This window comes from Haliaeetus albicilla, chromosome 2 (genome assembly GCF_947461875.1).
Source record: "Haliaeetus albicilla chromosome 2, bHalAlb1.1, whole genome shotgun sequence".
In the NCBI taxonomy this organism is placed as follows: domain Eukaryota; kingdom Metazoa; phylum Chordata; class Aves; order Accipitriformes; family Accipitridae; genus Haliaeetus; species Haliaeetus albicilla.
Window position 1 is genome coordinate 69131765 of NC_091484.1, and position 27615 is coordinate 69159379.

The 27615-nt window shown below is 41.1% G+C and overlaps 1 protein-coding gene and 1 long non-coding RNA gene across 5 annotated transcripts in view; one reads left to right on the forward strand and one right to left on the reverse strand.

Annotated features, from left to right (window-relative positions):
• Positions 1-27615, forward strand: part of DIP2C (disco interacting protein 2 homolog C) — a 336675-nt gene that overhangs the window by 96091 nt on the left and 212969 nt on the right. The window lies entirely within an intron of this gene.
• LOC138688549 (uncharacterized) lies at positions 11780-16957 on the reverse strand. Its single transcript, XR_011327413.1, has 3 exons — positions 16865-16957; positions 16225-16432; positions 11780-13393 (listed from the first exon to the last, which is right to left on the reverse strand). It is a non-coding gene; the product is annotated as an uncharacterized lncRNA (long non-coding RNA).

The window sequence follows — 27615 nt, forward strand, 5'->3', positions numbered from 1 at the left end:
CAGAAATTAAATACAGCTCAGCCTCAGAACCCCACTGACATTCCTGAATTTGCGAGTGTATAATTTTAAGTTAGTTTCCCAGCTCTACAGGTTTTGTGGCTTAATGGTTTTAAATCTAGTACCAAAGGGGAAAAACCCCTTCATATTTTCTCATTTTATTTCAGAGTTGTCTGAAGTCTGATGTGATCTGGGTCTTAGTGTCATTATTACAGGCTAACAGTGCTGTACCAGCTCACTATACTGCGTGTCTTGCAGCTTTGTCCATCTCGTTCCAAATGGGAAACTGAAGTTATGGTTACCACATCTTTGTTCCACCATCTGAAGTACTCAATTAAATAACCTGAATGTAAGATGGCTTATAAGTTCTGTTAGCAAGTGCTGGAATTAGTATGTTCCTGCCTTCTAGCAGGAATGGACACCAAGATACAAGACCAGTTGTCTGTGAATGGGACTTTCATTTCAATACAGGCATTGGAGACTCAAGGCTTCTTTTTTGATTTTAATGACCCCCTCTTACTGTAAGAAAAGTTATATCAGCAATTCGGAAATTACCGCTTTCTTTTCTTGGAAGCTGGTGTGTTGTGATGATGGGGGGTGACCTGGGAAGAAGAAAAAAGGAGAGTGATAGCTTTAAAATCTCTGGTGACACCAAAGGTTTAATTTGAGATCTCTGTTTCTAAGTAAGTACAGTCTTTGTGCTAAAGGCTAGGAAATAAAGGAAGGTGGGTGGTTTTTTCCCCGGCCTTAAAAGCATTAAGTTTTACTTTGATAATTAACTCTCCCTGCAGTTCTCTATAAGGAAACAATTTAGCTATTATTGGCAAGATTAGCTGAAAAATGCAAATAAATGGGAGTTTGGTTCCTGGTTCTGTTCCATTTTCATTTTTCTGAAGACTGTACCTTCATGAGTCACAGGCTTTTGCATATATTGGTCTCTGTAGGGGCAGCATAGGTCGTGGCTTCTGTGGTACTTGCTTTTAATTGCTATACAGTGAACTGCACAATAATAATGTCAAAGATTTGATTTAATAAAATGCTGTGATGATTTTATTGTGTATTTTGGGTGATTTCTGAAGTATTATATTCTCTACTTTATTTAGGACAGGCTGTGGCAAACCTTGCGCCTGGAGACTTGTACTGTGGTAGGTGGTGTAGGGAATCAGCAGGAGCCTCACGGAGGAAGACTTGGTGGTAGAGATTTCTTAGTGAGGTAGCTTACTCTGTGGGAATATCAGAGCTCTTTGGTGAAAGCAGTTGGGTTTTCCTGTCACTGTGGTTGTACCGTGGCAATTCACTTGGGCACAGCCCTTGGTGTACAGTTCTGCACGATGTTGGGTCTTCTTCAGTCTTGGTCCTACAGGAGCATCTCTTATGGGGCTTGGAGCCCGCTCTCCAAAAAGCCTGATTCTTTGTTACATGAATACGTCCGCTGTGGTTGTCACTAAAGCCAGCAGCAAAATAGCTTTGTAAGCGTTGCTTTGCACGCATTATTTCTTTTTAACTTCAGAGATGAATTTGCTCATAATGTGTGATAAAATACTGAGTTGAAGCTACCCAGCAGTGACAGTTCATGCTTGTGTAGCAGTTTTCATGTCCAAACTCTCCAGAAGAGCATCCAGTGCTCCTCTTTGGTTGATGTAACACAACAAAGGCGGTTGCTGCCGTTACGATGAAGCTGGCCATGATTTTGTTAGAAATCTTGATCTTCATCTTCTCCCTTACATTTTTCTTTGTTTATTGAGAAACGCTGGCTGCTCAACCTGTGCCAGCTGCCCCTGGATCCCAAGGGAGTATCCAGCAGCTGTGAGTAGCTGGAGCAACTTGGTGTTGGGCCAACCCTTTCCTCGGTGGTGCCCGGCTCTTGCACACTCTGTGCACGGCACAGCGAGGCTGAGGCTGCTGGGGAAGATACCTCTGTAAGTCCAAGGAACTGGTGGGCTGTGCCCTCGCTGTTTACTCTCTGGACAGGGCTGAAGACCCACCGCAGCTGAGGATTTTCCTATTTCACATGGCGTAAGTTTGTTGGCACCTGTGAAGCCATTCCCTTGGGACCCAGTGTATCCTTTTGTGTTGTTTTTTTTCTTGCCAAGTTATATGTTAAATACATGAGTACTGATGTGTTAAATACATAAGTACTGATGTGGGTAGTGGAGAAAAAAGCAGGTACATGCATATGTTAGACATGTTTTCTTACTATTTTTGGCAGTATGTTTTCTCTGCCTGAAATAACAAATTTGCATAGCTCTGTCTCCATTGCTGCCACTCCAGCTTCTTTCATTTTCTGTTCATAGGTTTTTAGATGTTAGAATCATAGAATGGTTTGAGTTGGAAAGGACCTTAAAGATCATCTAGTTCCAACCCCCCTGCCATGCGCAGGGACACCTTCCACTAGACCAGGTTGCTCAAAGCCCCATCCAGCCTGGCCTTGAACACTGCCAGGGATGGGGCATCCACAACCTCTCTGGGCAACCTGTTCCAGTGCCTCACCACCCTCACAGTGAAGAACTTCTTCCTCACATCTGATCTAAATCTACTCTCTTTCAGTTTAAAGCCATTACCCCTTGTCCTATCAATACATGCCCTTGTAAAAAGTCCCTCCCCAGCTTTCTTGTAGGCCCCCGTTAGGTACTGGAAGGCTGCTAGAAGGTCTCCCCGGAGCCTTCTCTTCTCCAGGCTGAACAACCCCAACTCTCTCAGCCTGTCTTCATAGGAGAGGTGCTCCATCCCACAGATCATTTTTGCAGCCCTCCTCTGGACTTGCTCCAACAGGACCATGTCCTTCTTATGTTGGGGGTCCCAGAGCTGAAGACAGTACTCCAGATGGGGTCTCATGGGAGCGGAGTAGATTTTAAAGCTGGAAAGCAACCTTAGATCCTCTAGTCTGCTGTCTATGGTATCACACAGGTCATAGAATTTCATCCAATTATTTCTAACTTCATTAAAATGTAACTATTAAAAATGCCTCCAGTCCTGTTTAAAGAATTCTAGATAATCTTTCTGCTTTCCTCTTTCTTGCTTTCTTCTCTCTCACATTCAGTAAGTTTATCTTCTGGTTAAAATTTTTGCTTCTTTATGTCACATCTCCTTTTTTGTCTCATTGTGATTTCTCATTTAATATTAATTTCTCTGTGGTTTTGTGTACACTCTCCAATGGGATTGTTTGTAGATCAGGAGAAAGGTTTTAGCATTGTTCCCCAAAATAAACTCCCAAGTGCTAATGCTGCTGCTCCCAGTAGTTAATGGCTACTTAGCTGAAATACCTGACTGTAGCCTTGCTTGATCACCTAATTGTGCTTAAAGTATACTAAGGAATTCATATTTAAGGTGTGTAAATATTACCTTGAAATCCCAGGTAAAAAAATACTGACCTAAATGGGCAGTTCATGCTTCCAAGCCCTGTTATAAGACTGACTGCAAATAGGGACTGCTGAGTTAGTCATTCTGAGCTCCCAGAAAAACAAACAAACAAACAAGCAAACAAAAAACCAGCTGCCAGGTGGTGCTGGGGTTGTGCATGTGAATGCTGCCTTTGGTCGTGTCCCCAAACACAGTGCATGGTGATTCTGTAGGATACCAGTGCTCAGGCACAATTTCTGAAGTTGCTTGACTTGCATATGCCATGCATAATTCTATGTAAAGTATCGGGCGTTTTCTGTATGTGATACATCCGTCTGCTTCTGAGGGTAATGGGAACCCTGCCCTTGAATAAGAGTTCTCCTGCATTCTCTTATAAGCACAGCACTGACAGAAATGTATGAGCTCTACTCCTGCTTACCCGGGTGTGTTCAGGTGCTCTTCACCGCTCTCAGAAATACCACATGGTGACTAAAGTGTATTTTCCATTCAGTCCTTTGTATAAGATGACCCAGCATTTCGGAACGTTCACTCATAGTTGGGCTCTGGAAGGAATTGCTGGGAACCATTATCACTAGTGTACTGGTGAAGGCAGGCACGGGGAGGGGAGCCAGGGACGGGGTCAGCCGGCAGCCGAGCAGAGCCTCCGGAGAGCCAGGTCAGTAGCAGCCTTACATTTGGCATCAAGTTTTACGAGGACTTTCCACTGAACAGAGTCCATAGGACTTGACACGTAAGTCTGACTGTAGATGAATGCAATCTGTTGTTGGTTGTGCACATTAGACCCTCATGATGTATATCATGTGAAAATATAGATTATAACTGATGGAAGGATGTAGCCCAGAGACACAGTCTGAATGTTGTTGAAGTTCAGTGGCTTATGGTATAAAAGCATGGCCATTTCGGAAGAAACACATGTCTTGGTCTTCATTCTCCAAGACAGGCGACTTTAGGCATGTGAATAATCTTGTCTGGACTGAAATGTTAGTAATGTTGGTGGAGGTTTTATTTTAATCCCGCATTTTGTACAGGGAAATTGTACAAATACTTGGTTGTTACCAGGGAGTATAATAAATACTACTTAACAGCTGCTGGAAGCTTTAGGCTTTTTTGGTGTTTCTTCTTCTTTTTTTTTTTAAAAAAAAAAAAAACCACACCAAACAAACATACACTATTAATTTGGGTCTGGATTGGAACCAGTGACCAAGTGGTGAAATGCTCTGTATCTGATTAACCACTCCCCTGTGTGATTCAATCACCTGTGAAAATGTCTTTCAGTATGGCAGATGTTTACAGGTTAGAAAATAGAAAACATTTGACTTCAGTTATTTTCATAGTTGCTGAGTTTCACTAGGAGTAGGAGTGGAAGGGATACCCATGAAATGAATCCAAATGGATATTAGGGGCACGGACTTTTTATTCTAGTATTACTCAAGTGGGAACAAAAAAATGTGTTAGTACTTGTTAGTCTGTGTGTAATGATGTAATGCTCTGTTTAGCTGATGTGGGGTTTTTTTAAAAAGTAATTTTCTTTCGCCAATTTTTTGATTCTCCATTTGCAGTTAAGTATATTAGTGACTACCATAGTCAAAACTGAAGATTTTGCCTCTCATAAATTCATTGTGTAGGCTTAAAAATGACTATATATTAAGTGAAATCTTTGCTAAAATGTTTTAAAAGTACATTTTGCCAGTGTGATCAACGACTGTTATTTCACTTAGAGGGTATCGAAAAGATTAATTCCCATATTGCTCTGTAGTCCTGATCCTCAGCTTCAGACTTGGAGGTAAATTTCACAAATTCACTCACACCGGGTACTGCTGCAAACTGCTGTCACCCTTTGGAATGACTGACCAGCATCTGCATTTTGCAGCCAGGGCTTCACTCTCTAAGAAAATGTGAGACTCTGGATCCAGAACTAAGTTTAGTCCGAGTGACTGTAATGCGTCTCAGAGCACATGTAGGTCAGGCTTTTTTTCACAGGAACTTGGAAGACATAAAAGTGCCATTTCAATAAGGTTATCACAGGTCAATGCAGTTTTTGAATATAGTCAAATTCCACACCAAGCTGTCAAGAAGAGTTAACTGTGAAGTTTTGGAACATTTTTCTCAACACCTAGCCAGCCTGGTAAATTGTGAGATTGCATATGTTTCCATTAAAACCAAACTAAAATGATTTTTACATTAAAACTTTTGAAAACATGACTCAAGTGTATAGCTAACAGTTAAAGACTATAAAAGAAATTATCCAATTGGATTTTTTTTTTTAAACCTTCATTATTAGGTGACCCAAACTTAAGATTTTGGATGTTACCTTGAAATTTCTGAATCTCAAAATGGCAAACCCCTCAGACTGATAATTTTAGTGTTACTCTTTCTATGTGTACCTCAAGTGAGCTCATTCAGGAACAAGCATGTTTCTAGAGTGGACTGAAAGATATTGGGACTCTGTTCTTTCAATGTCTGAATACAATTCAATATCAATGAAATATCTTAATATTTTAATAAGATTATCTTTGTTTATGGTGCATCTTCAGAGGGAAGTTTATTGTGTGAAAGGCAGTAAGAGGATGTTTCTGATCCCTCAGTTCTTTCATACCAGAGTCATCTGGGAGTTTGCTTTAAAATAGTTTATTCTCTGTGATTCAGTCATGGCTCTGTTTCACATACTCGAACATTTACATTTCAGGATTTTTAAATTTTGGACTTTTTAATCCAAACCTTGCCTCCTAATGCCTGCTCTGCGGAGGCTAAGTCTAGTAGAAAATTTCATTTTAGCTATCATTTATCACTCCAAAGCCTTTGGGGAAAAAATGTCACACTGGTTCCTTGCCAAGTACAGTAGTTTCAGTGAAGAGGAAACACTGCCTTGGGATGGTTATGAAATATATTTATTACTCTTGAAAATGAACTTTTAAATATTTCAGAGAGTTGCTGACAGGAATAAGTGTGTTTCTTAGATACCTTGCCATCACCTGGAAAATATGGCACTCTCTGAGGCCTTCCCGACTTAGTGTCTTGTGGGATCCACTGCAGCAGAGGACTGGACTTTTTTGGGTCCCTAGTTTTTGATCATACACGATGGAAGAGTTGGTGGCTGCTTGGCTCCTTCTTCTCGTGGGTTGCCTCCAGCGTTATGTGATAATTATCTGTGATCACTGAAATCTGCAGTACCAGCTTTCCATTGATACCTCAGTGAGAGAGAGAGTAGGAAAGTGTACCTTGCCACGCATAGCTAGTATGCATCTCAGTACTGAGGTTATAAATAAAATAACAGGACTTGATGTATACCATCAGGCTTATCTTTGTGTTAAGTGATGGGCATTCAACGTCCCGTCCTGCCCAGTCAGGTAGGCAGTGCTTGTCATGGCAGCACTGCTGGGAGTGTTTCCATGATGGAGCAGCTTTCAGCTCCCTGTTTTAAATTAATTGTGTATGCCTGCCCTTTCATGATGCATCTGTTTCCTTGTAAAACTGAACTCCAGCTTTAGACTTAGGCAGGGAACTCTATTGCAGTTGCCTTTTGTTTTAACTAAGCCTCTCCTGGGGTGCAGCCCAAGCAGGGAGACCAAGTAGTTTCTGCTGTAACAGAAGAAAATTGTAATTTCTTCTGGTCTTGTGCTAAATGGTCTCTGTTCTGGCAACAGCTCCGGTCCCTGTGTTGGATAGATATCGTGCTCCCTGCTGGACCTCTGTGGTTTGAGCCATATCTCAATGGAGAGCGAGAAAAATGAGGCTCAAGAAGGTACATTTGTTTAATCCAAGGCATCACAGGCAGCGTGGCACAAGCTTACAGGACAGACTATCTTGGTTTTATCTTTTCGCTGGGTATTTGTTTTCTATTTCTAATAGGCATAGCATGCTATGGCTGGAGACTTTCACTGAGCCCTTTTGCAGTTGAGTTTGTCTTCTGAGGATCTGCGTGTTAGTAGTAGACAGGAGAATTTCAGGTACCTCAGCCAGCGTGCCTTGCTGCTCACCTCCCCATACTGAATTCCATCCACAGTCATCCCTGCAACTCACATCTCCCTGAGCACTGAGGCTGGTAAGAAGTACCACACAATCATTTGCAGCTCCCTTTGTGCATTTCATTGTCGTGAAAGAGCTCTGTGAAACTGAGCTGAAAAGCTTCTATCAGAGAAAATAAATACTTCCAAGTGACTTCTCAGCATATAATCAACCTATGTAATATTATGACTGTATCAATGATTCCTGCTCTTTCAATTATTTGTGATAATCATTAGGTTTTTTGATTTTTTTTTTTTTGTGTTTCCTAGAATAACTCAACCTGATTGAGATCTCTGGTGGTTGTTGCATTGCAAACAACCTTAAAATACTGGGTAGACCTGATCTAATAGAGGGCATTGGGGAGTAGACACAAGGCTGTGTCTCTGCTGTGGGAGTTTTCAAAGGATCTGCAGTTCCTCCAGACTTTAAAGTGATTATACTGTGTCACACTTATGAATGGGGTGCAAAGGCTTCTGGGGGGGGGGGGGGTGCTTCCTTAATGAGTATGTTTTCAAAGAAAAAATACATTTCCTTGTCACATGAAAGAAAGTAATGTGTACACAAATGCTAGCCATTATTTGGGAAATGGCTCGAGCTCAAAAATTCTGGCTGGAAACCATTAGGAAGAAAAACTTCTCCACCATCAATTAATGCATTGTTTTTCTTTTCCTTTCATGTTGCTAAGCAGGCCAAGAGATAAGGGGCCAGCTGTAATCCATCTTGTCAGATGAGTTAAGTCACTTCATGTTATACCGGTCATCTGGAAGATGAAAACTCCTTTTCACTCTGAGTTTGATTTTTAGATCATATTTTTCAAATTATCTTTGCTTATACTTAGTGTTCTTGTATTCTACTCGAATGAACGTTCTAATCCAAAAATATACAATGTAGTGCCGCCTTTTACACTGCGTAGCGTTGAAGAAAAGGCGTTAATACATGTTTGGTGTGATACTTAAAACCAGCAAAGTAGATTCTAGTAATTAATTGCCCTCTCTGTCTTGAGAGGTGCACCTTCATTACCAACTCTAATTACAGAGGGTGGGTTTTGGGAGGAGATAGCTAGCTCTCCTTGAAACCAGCTAGATCAGGCACTACCAGCACTGCAGCCCAGGAGGAGGGAAGCTGATGTCGGATGCTAAGAGAGGCTGCTGGCAGCTAAGCTTTGCTGAAATTCACGGGGACAGTTTGAGGTACTGGTGCCCTCGGCTGGGGCGCATACCGCGTTGTTTTCGCCACCTCCAGCAGAAGGGCTAAACGAAGGCTTTGGGAAGCGATGGTCAGACTTGGCGGTAACACCTTCAACTTTTGCATCTCACCTGTCATAGCCTAGAATACTCCGGTGCTTGTCCTGTGGCCTGAGTCTACATGGTTACACCACGAGCAATATTCGAGCTAGCCAGCTGAAATGCCAGTCTTCTCCTGACTATCTGTAGCACCACTGGTGCTCAGCTCGTCAGGTCCAAAGGGAGGGAAACACAAGCTGAATGTGGGTTATGCACCTTCGTCTACTCTATGTGAGGTCCCTGTGAGTGTGGCTTCTTGCTCTGTCCTTCACTCCAGGTGCTAAGGAAAATGATGGCAGAAGTTAGTGTTAAAACTGGACTTACTGGAAGCTTCTCTGGAATTAGCTTTTGTAGACACTTCTGACCACAGGAGATGGGTGAGAGACCTGGGAGCGATACAGATCTGAGTCCTGTGAGCTCCACAAAATGGAGCATTGGCTGGTGAGGAGAGTAACGACCTCAGATTGCTTGTCTTGCTCTCTTAACATTTGTATTTTATTGAAACAATAGAATCAAACCCAGTAGCACATTTAAAGGCATGTCTGACCTTTCCTATGTACAGCAGAGTATTTTGGGGTGCAGGAAGGTACAGAAGGGAGCTTGATTTATCATTTTAAAGAGTTATAATCTAGGCATTTTTGAATGCCTTTGCTGAAATCCGGGGACCTCCTGCTTGGTGCAGCTGTAGAAGGCAGCCATACTTACAGCCCGTGTTCTGCGTTCATAAAGTCCCTTTTAAATAACACTTTACTTTTATATCACTCAGACTTGTATACTAACTAACAGAAATAGAACACATTTCCCAGAGTTAAACTCATCGAGTTTTTAATGCTACCAAATTGATAACAGATATTTTTCCCTGGATCACAGGAGATCACTCGCCAATGTTACAGTGCATCATCTCTGCTGGAAACGCTGACAGTGATTTGTGTCCATAGCCAGGGGAGAAGCAAACTTGTGGGGACCACATACCATTGGAGGTGGTTCTGCTCTCCAACAGCTGTAGATTAGACTGTTAAAAGACACCTAGATGTACAACACTTGGAGATCCAAGGCTGGCAAACCCTGCGTGATGCTGGTGGTCTGCTGTTGGAATTTGTTGGTGCACGAAAATGCGGCGGCTGTTCTGGCAGTGGGGCCAGTTGGCACAGAGGAGCCCTGGCCAGCACTGTTGAATCTATTACACTCCAAAATGAGTTGGTCACATCCCAACTGATGGGTGGGCAGGGCTCATTCCGGAGCTGGGCCAGAGATTGGCTTGGGAGAGCACTGCTTGGGTTGGGGCCAGGCGCTGCCAGGGACCGACCATCTCCTGCCGTGAGAGTGTAGACGATCAGGTTCCTTCTCCCGGGAACGTTCCCTGGCACTGCTTAATGTGCCGGGATAGATGGAGCCTGTGATGCTTGAAGAGTGATTTTATTAATATAAATCTTACGTAGGAGGACAGCTCTCATTTATGAAATAGGTTCGGTCTTGTGTGGGAAGCTGAGGAGAGGAGGAAGATGAGAAGAAGGATTTAACCCCTTGACTACTGACAAGCTTTCTTTATTTAAAGAGGAGCTTGAATAAACTATTGCTAAGTAACATCAGGGAAAAGTTTGCATAGCTCATTCATCAGCCAGGACACAGTTACTGTTCTGCTGCGTCTGAAGCAGGTGTTCAGTTATTTGTTTGGCTCTCTGTAGTCTGGGAAGAAATGCACTTTGTCCTTCTGTCTGACCATATTTTTTCAACTGAAATTTCAAACGTTAATTTTAAAATAATTCTTCCTTTTCTGTCAAAGATGCTCTTATTTTTATTTGGTTTTACTTTATTATGCCACAGACATAGGGTAGGTACAGGACACAGCCTTTTGCAGTTTTGTTGTTGTTTAGACAAAGATGCCTCCATGTTTCGTCAACACTGAAGTTGTTCTATAGAACTCTGAAAACGAAGAAACATTAAGGGCTGTTTATGTGATTCCTGAGTAATTGAAAAAGATGGAGACAAGCCCTCCCTCTCTGCCCAGCAACTTGAGAGTAGATTTGTATTCCTTTTGCTTTACTTGGGCTTTATGGTATCATCTTTTAAGAATAAGTTAAATAAAAAGCCTGTTCTGTTTGCTTTTAGACACACGGTCAGAGTGTCTAAGAGCAAACTTAGAATCAAGGGCAGACTTAATAGTCTTGGATCCCACCTGCAAAGTATTTTAGCTATTGCTGTGTTTCATTCCAGTCTAAACAATTACATAATTTTATTAATTTCTATGGACTTGCTTGGCAGTCCCAGCAATATAATATAATGGGAGTAAATTGTTTATTATTGGGTTTTGAAGTGGTGAGCTTTTTTTCATATATATATATATGAGTCATTTGTTGAATGCCTTCATTCCTCTTTTTATTCCTCTTCATTGAGTGTATAAATTATACCTAAGGTTGTATAATCCTTTTCTTGTGGTGAACCCATTTTAGTACATTTCTCTCTTTGACTTCTGTATTCTTCAGTTGTCTGAAATGAGAGACCACAGTCGGCGTGTGTTTCTGTCACACAAACTCCATGGATGAGATGCGGGCAAGGAGGAGTCTTCCTTAGCAGAAACTCATTCCATACAGAAGCTGGCTAACTTCTTAGCAGATGCAGTTAATGATGCTATTCATTTTAATTCTGTTTCAGAATAAATATAGTGTGGTTTAATTTGTGGCTGGCAGGTTTTTTCTTTTGTAAATCACATCTTCTGAGGCTATTTACATGAGATTTTATTTTTTCTTTTTTTCCCTACAATCTGGAGGAAAAAATATCTATCAAATAGGTAATACCTCCCACACCAGCTTCCTAAGGCTAAATCAAAGAACAGAAAAATGGAAAGCTCTGCGGAGCTGAAAACCATCAGAACCAGATGAGCCCTTGGAAGTTCAGTTTCCTGCCTTGGAGGATACTTTCTTTGCATTCTGCAGTTGTGGATTTCTTATACTACTTCTTTGCTGTGTTTCCTAAAGTTTTAGAATATCTGAATGTGGGTTTAGGAAGAGAAATTGGTAATACGTCCAAACAACATTATAAAGCTGGCAATGTAAGTTGGATTTCTTGGTTTAGGTTTTGTTTTTTGGTTTTTTTTTTACTGGAAAAGGAAAAAGATTTCAAACGCTTATGTTTAATTCAGAGAGCATTATATATCTAATACAGATATTGCAGTTGAATTTTTTTGTGTGTGATGAAGAGTGTGCCAGATTATTTTATCTTTCACAGAAAATGTCGTTACATCAATGTTACATGAATTTCGTCTCAAATTTCTGCCAGATAGGTGCCAAAATATTTTAAGAAAGCAACTTAATAAACATACCCTTCCAATATTAAAAAGTGAAATCAACCATTGATGCTCTTGTGTGAATGTACCAAAACATCATATTTAGTGCTATTAACCAATTTATGCTCCAAGAAAACTGCACTCGTTTTGTTCAATCTACAAGTGAGAAGGTTAAAAATAATTCTTGCCAATTCATTAAATTTGCCATTTTGGGGGCAATTTACAGAGCCTAAGCAATATATGATGTAATCAGTGTAAAGAGAATTTCTATTCTTCTACAATATGTGTCAGTCAGAAGATTTCCAAATTTTGTTGACCTTGCAAATTAATGTGCAAATATTTTAATCAGGAGCATGCAAACCCACCTGTCTGTTGGGCATTGCAAGATCACAGATTCCAAACAGGGTGATTTCTGTGATTGATTAGCTATTTTTGAAGTGAGTTGAAAACCAAGCGTGCAAGTTAGAAAACTCTGCAAAGCATTCCTCTGACACTCAGAAGAATAAAAGGAATTGCATTTGCAGAATTAGCTCTTTTCTAGTGCATCTTGAAACCATTGGATTGGGCTTGAAATGTTTTTTTTCTGAGAAGATAAACTCATTTTGTTTATGCCTCATCTGTACCATTAAAAATCAGTTTTAGGCATTAGTGTAGAGCAAATTTCTGTGGGGAGATTTCTGTCAAGAAAAGGAAATCATTGTGGTTAATATGTGGTACGTGCTGGCACAGGCTGACTTGTTATTAGCAGCCAATGTATTTGAAAGGTTTTCCGTTAGCATGTGATGCTACTTTAATGCAGTCGTTAGGCCTCACAGTAATGACTTTCACAGGTAATAGCAATAACATTTTTTGTGATCCAGTTTCTTTCACGAATGCATTATGAAATAGTTTTAGAGTTCCAGTAGTACTGCATTTTTGGCATACTGGCATCATTTTGAAGTGGCATGTTAGGTACATTATTCAAAACAAAAATTCCTGTAAAACCTGTATGCATATCTATTGAGTAGAGTGGGATTCTCTTGAAAATCCTAACTACAAAGCTGAAACAAAATAGAAAACTTCACTAGAGAGAAATGGCAATATAATCATTTTCTGCTGTTCACAGAGGTGCTAAATGGCAGCTGTTAGATTCAGAGTTACTTCAGGTGTAATTTAAAAAAAAGAAGGAATTTTTTTTAAAAAGAAAGGTAAAGTTGGATGAGGTCAGAAAATAAACAAGTTCTTGTTAATGATTTACACTGGAAGGAACCAAGAGGTGAAAAAGTCATTTCTCTCAAATCAGCTTTCAATGGAGAGATAATGGCAAACAATAAGCGTACAATATAATGAGTGTTGTCAGGATGATGGGAGAGTCTGTCCAGCCGCATGGGAATGGGATGCTGCTGCCTTCGTGTTTGGGACCGTGGTTTGCCATGGGATGCTGGGACAGGGCAGGGAGCTACCGTTGGCTGCATAGTGCGAAATCCTGAAAAGAAGGAGGGTTAAGGAACATGATAAAAATATTCCAGTTGAATCTTTCAATGTCATTCATTTAAAGATAACTCCTCCACGATAGCTGGAGTTGGAATGTGGCCTTTCAGGCTGACCTACCGCTCTGCTGCTCTATGCAACAAAAAGTCCTGTATATTGATTCTGGGGCAGTGGGGTGTAACAGACTTTTGGTTATTAATTTGTACTGCTGGTGCCTAGATGCTGTGCAGTAGGACAACTCCATGCCTTTACTAGTTCTGAATTCAGGTATTTGCAGATAGGCAATTACTTTTTCTCTAGATTCATATGTACTGCTTGGGGCGGGGGGGGGGCTGATTTTTTTATTTTTTATTTTTCTGTCTCCCAGAATGACAGAAGAAATACAGAATTATTTTATTTTTAACAGAAAATGCTATTGAGTTATACTCCTAAAGCCTAAGGGAAAAGAGAAAATCAAATGTTTTGGGAACTGGCAAGTCTCATTTCAACAACAACTTCCTTTGTCTTGTTTTCATATACATTGGTTTTTTGTTTGTTTTATGGAGCATAGTTCACTTTCCTCCTTTGTATACAGATTTCTCTAGCAATTTTGAGAGCCTGTCTATCTGAATTTATCACATTTTTAGCAACCAATGTTCATTGGCAGACAGTGTTTCTGTAAAGAAACGGCATACGTGAACCATGAGGAGGGAGCTAAGGCTCTTTTGCTTCTGAGCAAGGTTCTGAGCCCAGACCCAGACACTGCATGGAGCAGGACAGGCATCTCCATCTGCCTGGGGACACGGCTCCTCGTAACCACTAATTCCTGTGTTACTGGCTTGGTTGTATTTCCTTTTCAGTATAAATGATAGCATATAGTAGTAGCAGACACTTGGTGGTACAGCTATCAAACCCCATTACCCCAAAAGCATCCTCCTCCCCCAAACCTTTCCCTTCTCTTCACCTCAGGCTTTGTTCATGAGGTTAAAAACACTGTTTATAACAGAACGGGGGAAAAAAAGTCTATTACAAATAAAAGGGGAAAATAGCAATTGCTCAGGCTACCAAGAGAAACCTGTGGAGAGCTGTGCCACGATGGGTACCTCTGTCTCCTCTCTGACTGCCAGGCATCACGAGAGAGACAGGAGAGGGAAAGGGAGAGGCTCCCTGCCCTCCCCCGGGTACCTAATTAGAGCTTCAGGCTCCAGCTCCGTGCAGAGCATTCATACTGCTGTGCAAAGTCTGGGCAGACTTCTGCTTGCAAGTCATCCCAGGATGCAGCACGTGTAAAGGGCAGGGATACCTCTGCCATAGCTCATTTCATCTTTCTCCTCCTTTAATTTCAATTCAGTTTCTATTTGGGAATTAATTAGGGAAAAAAAGAAATCACTGTATGTTTTCCAGTAGCTTTCTGTCACAGCAAGAGAAATGAGCAAAATCACAAGTGTAGTAGCTTGGTGCTCTGACTACCTAACCCTTTGCTCTGCTCTGGTTATGAAATAAATAGCCCAGCAGATAAGGGAGAGGTTTGGGATAGTTTGATTTCTTTATCTCTCTGAAAAGCTGTTTTCCTCCATGTTTTACTATGATCTGCTGTGTCAAATTACTCTTGATCTGCTTTGAAAAAGAGTTGGAGCTATACTTAGAAAAAACAAAACATTCAAGTTATTTTTCAACATTTTAATTTTATTTATGTACTTCATGCAAAATTCTGCTGTCTCAGGATGTTGGTTGTATTGTTCTTGCCAATTTGAATACATGGCTAGATGACAGGAATTACTAAAAAAGTAGAAGACCAAAGATATATCTTGAAGTTCTGTGAGCAGATTACATTTCATTTTTGAAATGCATGTTACTGCAGCCATCGTGTTAATTTTCTTCACGTGAAGGTTTGTGAACTGTTTTTTTTCCAAGGAGATGCTGTTCAGTGAAGCTGACTGAGGCTGCCAGTTAAGTAAAACCAATCTGTTGACAACTGCTAATGGGTGGAAGCAACTCTGGCAGTAGTTATTAAGATTGGAGTGATCTGAGGCTTGTCTTTGTCTAATAACCATTTAGAAACAAATAATAACTGGTTTTTTAGGTCCTTAGCAGCTCTCATTTCTAACAGTTCAGAAAACAGAGTGAATTAGGCTTAGAAAACGTAAACACAGGTCATCCCCAGCTGCGTTGAGTTACGTGTAGTTAGAAATGTAAAGGGTGTTGATTTGAAGGTAAACTAAGTGGTTGTCAAATTATAATGAGATGTCCAAAGTTGGTTTTGGTTAAAGAAATTGTTCTTGGTTAATGTTGTGTGCCTCCTTAGACACAGAAGGAAAATTAGAGGCATTTTAGTGTTTTTAATAATTTTTAAGGGCGTTGTGTTAGGTAGAGATAGGGGTAATAAAACTAATGGAAATACCATTGGAAGCTGTAGCAGAGCTTCCTTTAATTTTGGCTACCCCAAAATTTCCATTGGTAATGGCTTCCAGTATGAAAACTGCTTCCAAAACTGTTCAAGCTAGTTCTGAAATAAAGAGCAAGAAAGAATTTCTTTTTGCCTATTAAAAACATGCTTTTTTGATGTATCAGTAACTCATAACAGGGTTTTACCGTTTTTTTTTTTTTTTTTTCTTTTCCTGTGAAAGTATACCCCAATTTTTGCCAAGTTTTTAAACCTTTAAAGAGGTACCTTTCTGGGAGGGAGTACGCAGACTGCTCAAAGCAAATATTGGGACTGTTTGGATAAGGTAGGAGATGGGAGGTGGGAAGGACAGATGGAATCTGCCTGGAGAAAAAGACTCGGACAGAATGCAAGCCTATGCCTGCTACTAGGTTTGCAGCCATGCCAGGCAGTCTTGACTTTACCTTGACTCATGCGAAGCTGTGGATGAATATACAGAGTTAAACCTGAGAAAAATCCCAGTATGAGGTGTCCTGGCTTCTTTCCTTCAGCTCTCTGTAAGACACAGCCTCGCTGAGTTGCTTTTCTGGCCCCTGAATCGAGCCAAGGGGAACCGGCACCCCGTCAGGCTCCGGTCTCCCTTCCTCCACTCGGCAGAAGTCATCTTCGTGCCTGGATTATGAAAATGCATTTTCAGTGTAACTGTTATAGGGAGGAAATGCCAGGCGAAGTTTGGGACAGTACTGTTAGCTGGAATATTAATCAGCTCACATCAGGAAACCATTCGTGACAACGGTGATATTTTTTAGGGAAATACTGCAAAGCAGCTGCACACCTTCTAATGACAATACTTGTACTGAGTCTTTTTAAAAGCTGCCTACGTTAGGGTTTCAGTGCAGGAAAGATTTCCATATCAGATGAGCATGAGCAAGGAATTTGCGGGTAAAGTGTCTATTCTCTAACATTTAATGTGGGGGCTTTTAGAAACAGCACACCTGGTTATGACTTTTCTAGTTGGCCTCTTACGTGTGAAATGCTTTGTATCTAATTAAAAAAATTTTCCCGTGAAGAACATCAGTAACATCTGATTACTTATATACTTACATTTTCCTCAATTAGAGCCTGTCAGAGCTGCAAGGTCACACGGCCATCTTCCTGCTTAGAAATCCCTGCTAACTATTTAACCTTGATCTTCACTTTGCAGTGCTCCCGCGAGCGCGTGACTTGTGATGGAATAACTTAGCATGCTGAAGCCGTAGTCATCGCTGCAACTGGCAAAGAGGGGACATGGTTATTTATAAAGCCTTAGGCCATCACACAGTTTTAATAGACATTCGTTTGCATTCAGATACTAAAAATATTAATCTCAGCTGCAATATAATCTGATTTTTGGATAATGATAAGAAAAGCTGCCTTTTGGAAATAACCTTTAATTATTTAAGAGATCTAATTCTGTTTTCTACATAGGTACAAGCTCTAATTAGTTTTCTCTTACTATGCATTTTTTGGCACTTGCTTTTTTCTGAAATGATAAAAGCTCATCTGAATAAAATTTTGCCATTGTGAGGAGGAAAAAGTGCAAATTTTGAGCATATTTTTCTAAGTCATTTTCTATGCACAGGATAGTGAAACAGCCACATGAGGCATCCACTTCATTGCTGATCTTTTAGTGTCTGCAACATTAGGCTTGAATTATACTGCATTGTATCACTTCGAAATTTTTGTTTGTTTGTATACTTTATGAAGGGGTTTAAATTGTACTTAAATGAGAGTGTATTTTGTAAACTTCTGCTTTCCTAGAATGTCGACTCCTTTGGCTTAATTATCTCCATTTTTTTGGATGTGTCCGTGCTTAGTTATTCCATGTAAAACAAATTTGTTAGCTGTATAAAATTTGTGTGCTACAGTGCACTGCAGCTGAGGTTCTCCTCTGAACATAGGAAGCAAGCACTGAAGGAAGCAGGAGCAATGCAGTGGACTTCAGACAGGTGCTGCATAGGAAACCTGAACCATTGAAATGGTGTTGGAAGGCAGGAGACACATGCATGCCTGCCTTTGCAGTCATCAAGGGAAAGACGTACTAATAGGTGTTAAGGGGAAAAAAGAGGGGAAAAGGATTTACAGTGACAGTAGTACTCCAGTAGTGTAGAGCAGCATGGCATGCTGTCCTTCGGATAATTTTTTTCTTGCTTTTTTTTTAATGCTGTTCCTTGGATAAGCAGTTTGTTTTTCAGATGTCACTGAGCATCTGCAGCCCTCCTTCAAGTGGAGGATTGTGTCTGTGTGTGGACACAATAATTGTAAAAATCAGACCTTTGGTATTTAGATGGGAAGGGGCAAATACAGCAACTGGATGTTCTTTAACCTCATAGTCCATATATTCTGTGAATTGCCATTTTGTAATTGAAGATTTTGACCCAGTTTCAGCCACTCTTTTGAAGAGGGCAGGATGACAGAATGCCTTTGGACTTGCAGGTGAAGCCCTACTTCTACTGCCTTTTTCCTATATGACTGATCATTTCTGGAAACAGCAGTTGACTGAATATCCAGATGACTTTTTCTGTGATTTTGTAAGTGACTACTTCTACCATATGGTGGAAACATTTCTTGAAAGAAGGGTAGAGATGGTGGAGTAAAAAGAAATGCTCCAACATCCCCATCCAAAATAGTACCTTGGCAGAGCATGACAGAAATAGGATGTTGTTCAAATTCTTCTTTCTTTCCAAGAAGCTATTAATGTTGAGCATCGTAGATGGAGAGCCTCACCTGGTGTTTTACATCCTGCTGGGCTTCCTTCTCTGCTGCTCATTCCTACTCTCCAACTCTTCTAAAGGAAGACAGTGGAAAAAGCTGAAGCTGAACAGTGTCACTTCTGAATCATCCTCACTTTATCCCCAGCAAATCTGAGGTAGACTAAACCTGAACTGAATGAATCTATCCAGAACACTTCCAGCATAAAAGGATAAAACATATGTCCAGTGAAATGCTCTCTAGAGCCTATTACTAGTCAAAAACATTTTTTTCTTGCATTATAGTATTTTCCAGTCAATTCACCCATTGTGCAGGTTTTTATGTGTGCATAATGGGAAACAATTAACAACTGATGAAAATCCCAATAGCCCTTTGGTAACTGAAATTTCAGATATGTCTCATGGCAAACCTAAGCCATGGGTCTGTTGAGAAAGGCTGAACTTTGCCACCCTCTTTGTAATGGGCTGTGGTGCAACAGAAATAGTTGCTGCAGCTTTCCAGTCCTGGAGAATACCCTGCTGGCACACTGTTCCTGTGCTTAGGATAGAATTAGCCTTATTAATACAATGAAGCAAGGATTCCTTGTCGTAGCCCTTGTAGCCTACTGACGTGTTTAGAACTTCATTTTGCTCCTCTAAGTTATGAAGGGCTAATATAATTTCTGTGCATCTCTCCAGATGTATATGCATGATAAGGTCCTTTGGAATGGTTGCAGACCATTACCCCAGCTTCATCTTCTGCTTGCTAAACAAGCCCAGCTCCCTCCGTTAGCCAACCATATGCCTTAGACCCGATTATCTTCTGGACCATCTTCCCTACTTCCTCATGCCTCTTGGACTGGGAGAGGCCTGAAAATGGTCACAGCGTGGCCCAGGTGGGGTGAGTCAGTGGGGATCATCCCGTGATCTGCTGGCCGTGCTCCTCCTGATGTAGCCCAAAGCGTGGTTGGCTTTATTCACACCAAGAGCATGCTGGTGGCCTTGCTTCTGCCAGGGTCTGTTCCAAATATGCTGTGCCAATATTCTGTGTCTTCTCCAGCTGAAAAACTGTTTGCATGACTCTAGATCTCCTTTAATCTAAACTCGTGTTCATAAAAATGCTGTGTGTTTGTAGCAGAACAAACCTTTCTTGTGGAATAGTTCTATAAAACTATATGAACATAAGCTATGGTTAGTAAATTCATCCATTTGAAAAAGACAGTATCTTAAATCATATATGAAAATCACCCAAATGGTCAAATACTCCTAATGTTAAATCTTCATTATTTTAACTCCTGCTCTGGCTCAAACTCAGTTTTTTTCCCATCTCTACCATATATCATTGATCATTGTAAGTGAATCTGTGCTTCAGAAAACTACCTAACTGTGGCTTATATAGAAGTGCTTTTGGTAATGCAAGTTTTTGGCAGGGTGAACAGTATCCTTTCAGGATAAAACTTCTTTCTTTTGAGGTTTTCAATTCTGGTGAGTGGAAAGATTGAAAACTTTGGGAATGAAGCATATCTTTGTTTTATAGCTAGCAGGGCATGAAATTTGCAAGCTGAGGGAAGGAGAAGGAGCAGTTTCTAAAATGGACCATTGGCAAAACCTTCCTGAAAGAAGATTTTATTAGAGTTGTAATTTCTCTGTCATTATCAGGTGTTACTTTGAATGCTAGTGATATCGAGCAGTAATAAAGAGAGGTAAAAAGAAAGTTTAAAGATTTTGGAAACATCTACAGTACAGTAAAGTATTTGGCCTAATTTGCATGCTGCTAATAGCCGCTATTAAGGAACACAGAGCTTTACAGTAGCTTTGGCAAGGAGTTGTAAAATATTAAACTTGAAAAAATACCCTTTGATCCCTTCTGCGTGTGTTTATGAACTACACAGTACCGACCTTCAGAAGTTCCAACATGGGCTTCTGCTGTCACAAAGTAAGGGCAACCCCTACAGCTTCCTTATGATAATTTTTAATAGGTTTAAGAGTGAGCATGCAGTAATTGAGTCTCATTTTATTTCTTTGAAGACAGCTAGGGTCTGTCTAGGTGTTCATAACTGATATTGAAGATTGTATGTCTGGGACAGAAAGGGAGTATTTTCATTCCATGATTTCAGACCATCAGGAGGTTGGAGGGAAGAGCTGACCTGGTATCTTTTCAGTGACAGAAAATTTCTGCAGGGCTGCAAAATAACACAGTTTAAACTGGTAACAATTTTCTTTACTGACAAGTGGTTACTAGCCCAGGAACAAAATCTTGCCCAGCCTTTGGTGGCTATCACTTCAGGAACCTTCAGGAACCTGTGTTTGGAAGAAGGAAGAGGTTTTCTCCAGCAGTTGGCATTTGAGTCAGTTTGGGAGGTTGGGTTGGCAAGTGAGTTTAGGTATCTGGTGTCTAGATGAACCCTGAAATACTTCCTGGTGCTATGACCTGTGTGAATGTGGTATTTGTGTGCCGGCAGCCTATCTGTCAATATTCTCTTGTCTTCGGTAGTGTGTCACAAGGATCAACTGGATGCGTTACAGAAATAACGTCTGTCCAGGTTTTGTTAATATGAGGAGTTGCTGAGCTGTTTCCAAACTGTGTACCTTGTAGGGCTTCATTTACTCAGTAGTTCATCTCGCCATGTCTTATTCTAGAGTTTGAAACTCTTGGTCAGGTCCTGCTAGCTTCTATTTAGAAAAAAGGAGGAAGTTTGGAGTACGTGGATTATTTTCACCATTAACCCTAAGCCCAAGTGCAAAACAGGAGTGCTAAGTGAGCACGGAGGACTTCCACAGAGGTAGCCAGGAATATTGAATGGCCATAATACGCAGCTTGATGTACATACACGTCAGCTAATAGCAACGGAAGAAGAAGAGAAACGCACAAACCAGACATTTTCTAGAGCAGGAAGGCAGTGATTAAAAGTGTCCCCATCACCCTAGCAGACACAATATCATCATTCCTCACTGACACGAGGATGGCTGTGCCCCTCCGTCGGTTTTTGTCCGCCCCAGGCGCCAAGGCTGGATGTTTGCCCACTGCTGTCAGGACAGGGAGGGGACTCCGTTTGTGTGCCATGAGCATGCCAACAGAGGACTAGACGACGACTCTGGTTTATCCATACCAAACCCTTCCCTGCAAACCAAAACTGGGTACAGGAGTAGAATGGGAGGAGTGAAGATCTGGTGGCAGTCCTCCAGCAGCCAGCCAGTGTCCCAGCCCGAGACCTCGTTTTGTTTCTCCCTCTTTCATGGGAGGTATCATTGAAAGGGTCCTCATTAAAACTCTGCTAGTTCACCTGTGTTCTGCAATTGTCCATGTCACACTACAAATGCATGATTTAATAAGAAACCAGAATTCTAAGCAGATTATACAGACAGTTGAAAACCACAAAAAAGCCCAAAGCCTCAAAATAGCTGTTTTCAATTTTCACTGCTTGAATAGAGTTTCAGAAGGATTTAACCTTTGTTCTTTGATCAAGGCACAAAAGAATATATACATGCAAACGAGGAGTCTGAGGTAATGATTATATGCAAAGATGCTGCTAAGTATATAATTAAAAACTGCCCCGTGAGACACCCCCAAATTTTATATCCTAATTTTATTTTATACTGCCAGTTAAAGGAGGGATGAATTCACCTCTCCCACACGCTCTTTGCACCTGTTTCATATAATGGGCAGATTCAAAATCCATCTTTGTAGGAAGTCTACTCCATATTATTCAGATGATATTATGCAGTATTTGATAATCTAAATTTTGCCCCCGACAGATACTTCAGTCTAGACTAATTGGCTGCAGTACTTAGCATTTAAATTATCAAGCGATGGGGTCTGTGAAAATTGATCTCCCCACGTTTGATACTAATTCTTTGTTTTCTACTTCTTCACTGAGAAAATTGCAGCAATTGTTCTGCAAAGCTTGAAGCGAAGGAAATAAATATACACTTATGGCCACACTTACGAACATCAGGAATAGCTTTTTATTTTAGGGCATTGTTATTTTATGCAATGGGATGCTGAAGCCAGGAATTCTCTAACCTTAGAATTACAAAGTACCACATTGTAACATACATCACATAAAGTTATATGCCAATGAAGTATGTAAAGATGAAAATATTGATGAACCAAGGCAATTCTACAGTAGTCCTCGTAGTTTCTGTCCTGTCACCAATATTTTCGTTCTCCTACTCATAACTTCTACATTTATTTTTCCCTAACCCAACTTGATGTCTCTTTACATTTATACGTCCTGCAGAGTAGGGCCTTGGTACCAGCTGAGATGTCTGCAGCAATGCAAAGACTACTAGTAGAACTTTAGAATACAATACCAGAAACTCTGCAGATGGTGTTGCAATGAAATGCAACAGCCAGGTTTTTCTACTGACAAAGGTAGGAAATTCACTTTTGCTGGGATTTTCTTTTTCGTAATCCACAAGTTGCTGCATTCTTTTGAAATAACTTCCCCTGTAAAACATATTTTTCCTATAGAAACTGACCAACAGAAAGCACGTATGTGTGCCTGAGATACTGCAGACATCCATTGCTGTTCTTCCCAGGCAAGAGCATTTCTCAGAGCTATTAGCAGTAGCATGTAGTGCATGTGTTCCTGGCTACTCCATCTCATATACCTGTTTTCAGGAAAGGGGGAGGTAGGGTTGAGGAGTACCAGATACACTTATTGATCACTGATGTCCAAGATAATGTCTAGATTTCAGAGTGCTTCTGTGACCCATGCTGTAGCTGCATAAGTTCCAAGGAAGAATGCATCTTAACAAAATGGCTATTTGCACTGATAAACCCAGGGAAATAAAAAATTTGCCTTCTGTAATTATGGCATTTAGCACATACTCTACTGACTGTAGTCAGAGCAGATTTCCAGGTGAGATTAGGTCTGAGTCATGAGCTTTGTATTTGGGAAGGGTATTCCTCCGAATGTTTTGGAATCTTTTACCAGAAAAGCAAAGGGGCCAGCTGCCTAGCTGGGAGCTGCAGAAGAGGAGGGCAGGCTGTTGCACTGTCTCTGGTCACCTGATTGGTAACTCAAATTATTGCTCTTCAAGTTGAAGTATCGTCAAGGAGCCCTGCTTCTGTGCTAGGTACTGGATGTTGCAAAAGCCAGTTTTATTTCTAGCCCTTTATGACTGAGTAAATGTCTCCCATTGTCAGTTCAATACTTCCAGTGTTTTGTGCCGTAAGTTATATACTTGCATTTCATTAATGCTGCTGGCAGTTAATCTAAGTGGAAGAGCTGCGGTCCATCATTGCTGTGTCTCAGATGTCTGGTCAAAATGCTTTCGTGTTCCTTGCTATATTCTCGTCTGGCACAAGATCACTGCCTGCAGTACACTGTTGGCGTTGGGCTGCCCCATAATAACAAATGATTTGTTGCTGGATCACTTGAAATAACAGGCCGTCTTCTCGCACAGCGCTGGATTTTCAGGAACGCGGTCTCTGTGATGAGGCAGCTCTGTGGTGTCCCCGCAGCTTTCGCAGAGCGTGGGGGAGGCTGTGGGAGGGATGCAAGGACCGGCCGGGCACTGGGCAAGGAGGCGGGAGCCAAAGTGGGGCAATTTGGCGCTGGTCCCCCAAGGCTCTGGGTGCTCCGTTGTGTACTCAGTGCGTGGCTCGGGCTCTGTGGGCCCTGGAGGAAGTGGCCAGCTGCAGGACAAGCTTTAGTTTGTGAATACAGAAAATAGAAGGCAAGGGAGCATGGGTGTTCATGCACTGGGTAGCTGTAATTACGGATTTGGATTCCTGGCAGCGTTGCATGCACTGGAGGAGCCAGGGCCAGATGGGCAGAGTCTCCTGATGTCTACCAGGAATTGTTTCAATGCATTTTCCCAATATCAATCACCAATTTGTGCGGCTCTTTTTTTCCTAAATAGGAGCAAATAAATATCAAACTCATTTGTCTCACACAGCATCTCTTTGTTACTGTTAAAACAGTGGCACATGAACAGAAATCAGAATGACTCCTTAATTTATCTGTGACAACCACTGTTTATTTCTTGGTGGAAGAGGGGGCGTCTTCCTTGGTAAACCTTTCAGCTCTCTCCCTAGATGTACTGCTTTTCTGGCCCGCGTCTCCGTAGCATGTGAGCATCTTGCAAATGATAATGTAATTACTGTTGTAATGGAGCTCAGGTAATAGGTAATGGAAAAATGCTATTACTCGCAGCCAGAGAGCAAAATCCAAAGGAGAGGTGATGTGATTTCTTAAGGTTGTACAGGATGTTCATGCAAGAAAAGGGTTTTGAACTAGCTTTGATAATTTTGTACCAGCCTTTTCTGGATCAGTCGTGAGAAGGCGGCTTAATCCTGTCTGTTCTCAAGGAAAGCTTTGCTGTCCATTTCAGGATGCACTAGGAATGGCCTTCATTGAGTTGAGTTTTATTTATTACATCTAAAGTTTGGGCGCATGCTGTGGAAGGTAAGCTAGGGTTTGGACCACCAATATATGAATGAACTGCTTGAGAACATGCTCTGCCCTATGAGAAATGCGGGTTTTCTTGTTCTGCCTGCGTTCTGGTTTCTGCCACGCCACGCGCGGTACTCAAGTGTTGCTGAACTCATGAATTCAATGCAACAAATCCTGTACTAATGTACGCGAATTAACTCTTACACAGAAATACAGGTTTAATCACATTTTTAAACTAGAGCAGAAAAAGTGATTTTTAGATATGTTATTTGTGGGTTTTATGGAAGACAGGTTTGCTCTTTTGTCATTACTGAAGACCGTTTGTTTTTTTTACACAGCAGTGACTGTAACAGACTATTGACTGATGTTTTGGCAAAATTCTCAGTGAGCCACGGCAAATTAATTATTTCTTCTTCTTGAGTATTATGTACTGATGCTCACTGCCATTGAATAGTTACTGTACATCAGTGGGTAACAGAAGGATTGAGTATATATGTGAGCACTAGGTAGGTAATGGAGGAACTTCCATGATGAAAGTTGCTTCTGTATTTAACTGTCACATTGGCAACCTTCCTGATCTTGCTTGGAGTGCAATGCTTGCGGCAAATGACCAGTGACTTCAGTAGGTGTGGGTTTGACTCTGTGCCTTTTCCTTTTTGGTTCATTTCCCTGTGCTCCAGCAGTTATGTCAGAATCTCACCTCTCTCTTTCTCTCTCTTTTTAAGTAAATCGGTAATCCTCAAAGTGTGGAGAAAAGTTTGAAAATAGGACTTCGGCATATGCTAGAAGTTGAGAAGCAAGGGAGGAGGAACTTGAGCATGTTATATGTCAATCTCATAATTTGGAGGTTGAAGCAGATATTATTTTTTAATGCTGACAGTAGCAGTATTGCAGCACATAAAATAAAGTGATTGTTTTCTTACTACTGAAGTTAGGGAAATTTTAAAAATTAAGTTTCTCAATAAAAGTTGTGTAAATCCTCATTCAGCTTTCGCTATACTCCATGTGCTTCTGATCCTGGTGGGGCAGCCAAGATAAATAGAGCTGTGCTGTTAAGTGAATGACCTGTTTGTGGCTGAAAGAATTGGCAACAGTGTTATGAATCAATTTGCATGAAGGAATTACAGTGAACATCTAATTAATAGAATTCAGGCCATTTTAGTGTTCAGAAATAGTATAGGAACAAAATATTTTCATTGTTTTACCTTCTTGCCTGCCACTTGTACTTGTTTTTCACAAGTTTTTGTGCACAGTTTAAATCCTGGAGCAACTCAGGAATTGTTCATTACACCTGTTCCGTAGGATGGTTAATCTTTATGATTCAGAGACACTGGCTATATGGTCGATTACATAAATAACATATTATTTCTCTTTTCTTGATCACTTGAATGTTCTGCAACACCTTATGGTCCATGATCGGAGAAAACATAGCTATCAGCTCAACTTCTGCTTTGCGCAAACATTTGAATAGAGTACTTTTTGATACAAACAGACTGAAGAAGTAAATAGAAGTGTTGCAGAAATCAAAACAAAAATTCCTAAATTCTGTAAAAGATTTTCCTTAATACTATCTTGAGCAATCAGTACCAAACTCACTATTTTCTGAATGTTCCATAGAGCCGCCTTCTTTCCTGATGGAGGTCTGTAGGCTGGAATATCATTAACTGGTGCAGTGAAGCTGATCAGATTAAAACATCATGCTTAGTCTAGCCTTCTGTGGCACTCCTTACAGTCTTGTTCGAGACTGGGAACAATACTCTAGAAATGTTGTCAGAAATGCCGAATAGAGGGAAATAATAATGGATAGAGGGAAATAATAATGTCTATAAGCCTGCTGGCTACGCTTGCTATTACAGCCCATGTACAGTCATCGTTCTCTGCCACAAGGGCGTAGAGCTGACTCACGTTTCCCTCTTTGGTTCACCAGAACCCTCAGGTCTTTTTCAGCAAAGCTGCTTCCTTGCCAGTCAGTCCCCATTCAGTATATTTGCATAGGGTTATTCCATACGGGATGCAGAACTTCACACTTGTCATTACTGAACTTGAGGAGGCTTCTGTCAGACCTTTCCTCCAGCCTCTTGAGGTCCCTCTGAGTAACAGCCCTGCCCTCCAGCATACTGACCGCTACCAGCCACTGACTTGCTGAGAGTGTACTGTGTCCCACTGTTCAGGTTATTCATGAAGACTTTGAACAGTATTGGCCCCAGTGTCAGTCCCTCGGAGACACCAGCAGAAACTGGCCACTGCTTGGACTTTGTACCACTGGTCACCATCCTTTGCGTCAAGGATACAGTCAATTTTCCACCCTCCATGTAAACTTTTCTAGTCTCTATCATCTCACCAGTTTGGCCATGTGACTTAAAGAAAAGATCTGTGTCTTAAATAAGGGACTCTGAAGCCTCTACCCTTCTCCTCCCACTGCCAAAACGTCCTAAGAAAAAGTCCTAGTTCAAGTTCATGAGAAAGATAACTCTAGAGAAATAATTCCTTTAGTAGTCATGTTACATGCTTGATGATGGGTGCTCCAAATATGGCATGTGCACCATGGTCACCATGCTGTCTGGTTGAGAGTCAGGTCCAGGATCTTCATCAGAGGCCCCAACTCTGGAGCTCAGTTATGCGGACACAGTCACCCCAGTTTGATCTCCCTCTTCTTGGGTGAATACTAATTTACATGTCATCTAGCAAATGGAGATTGTTTTGGCAGTCATTAATCAGTAGA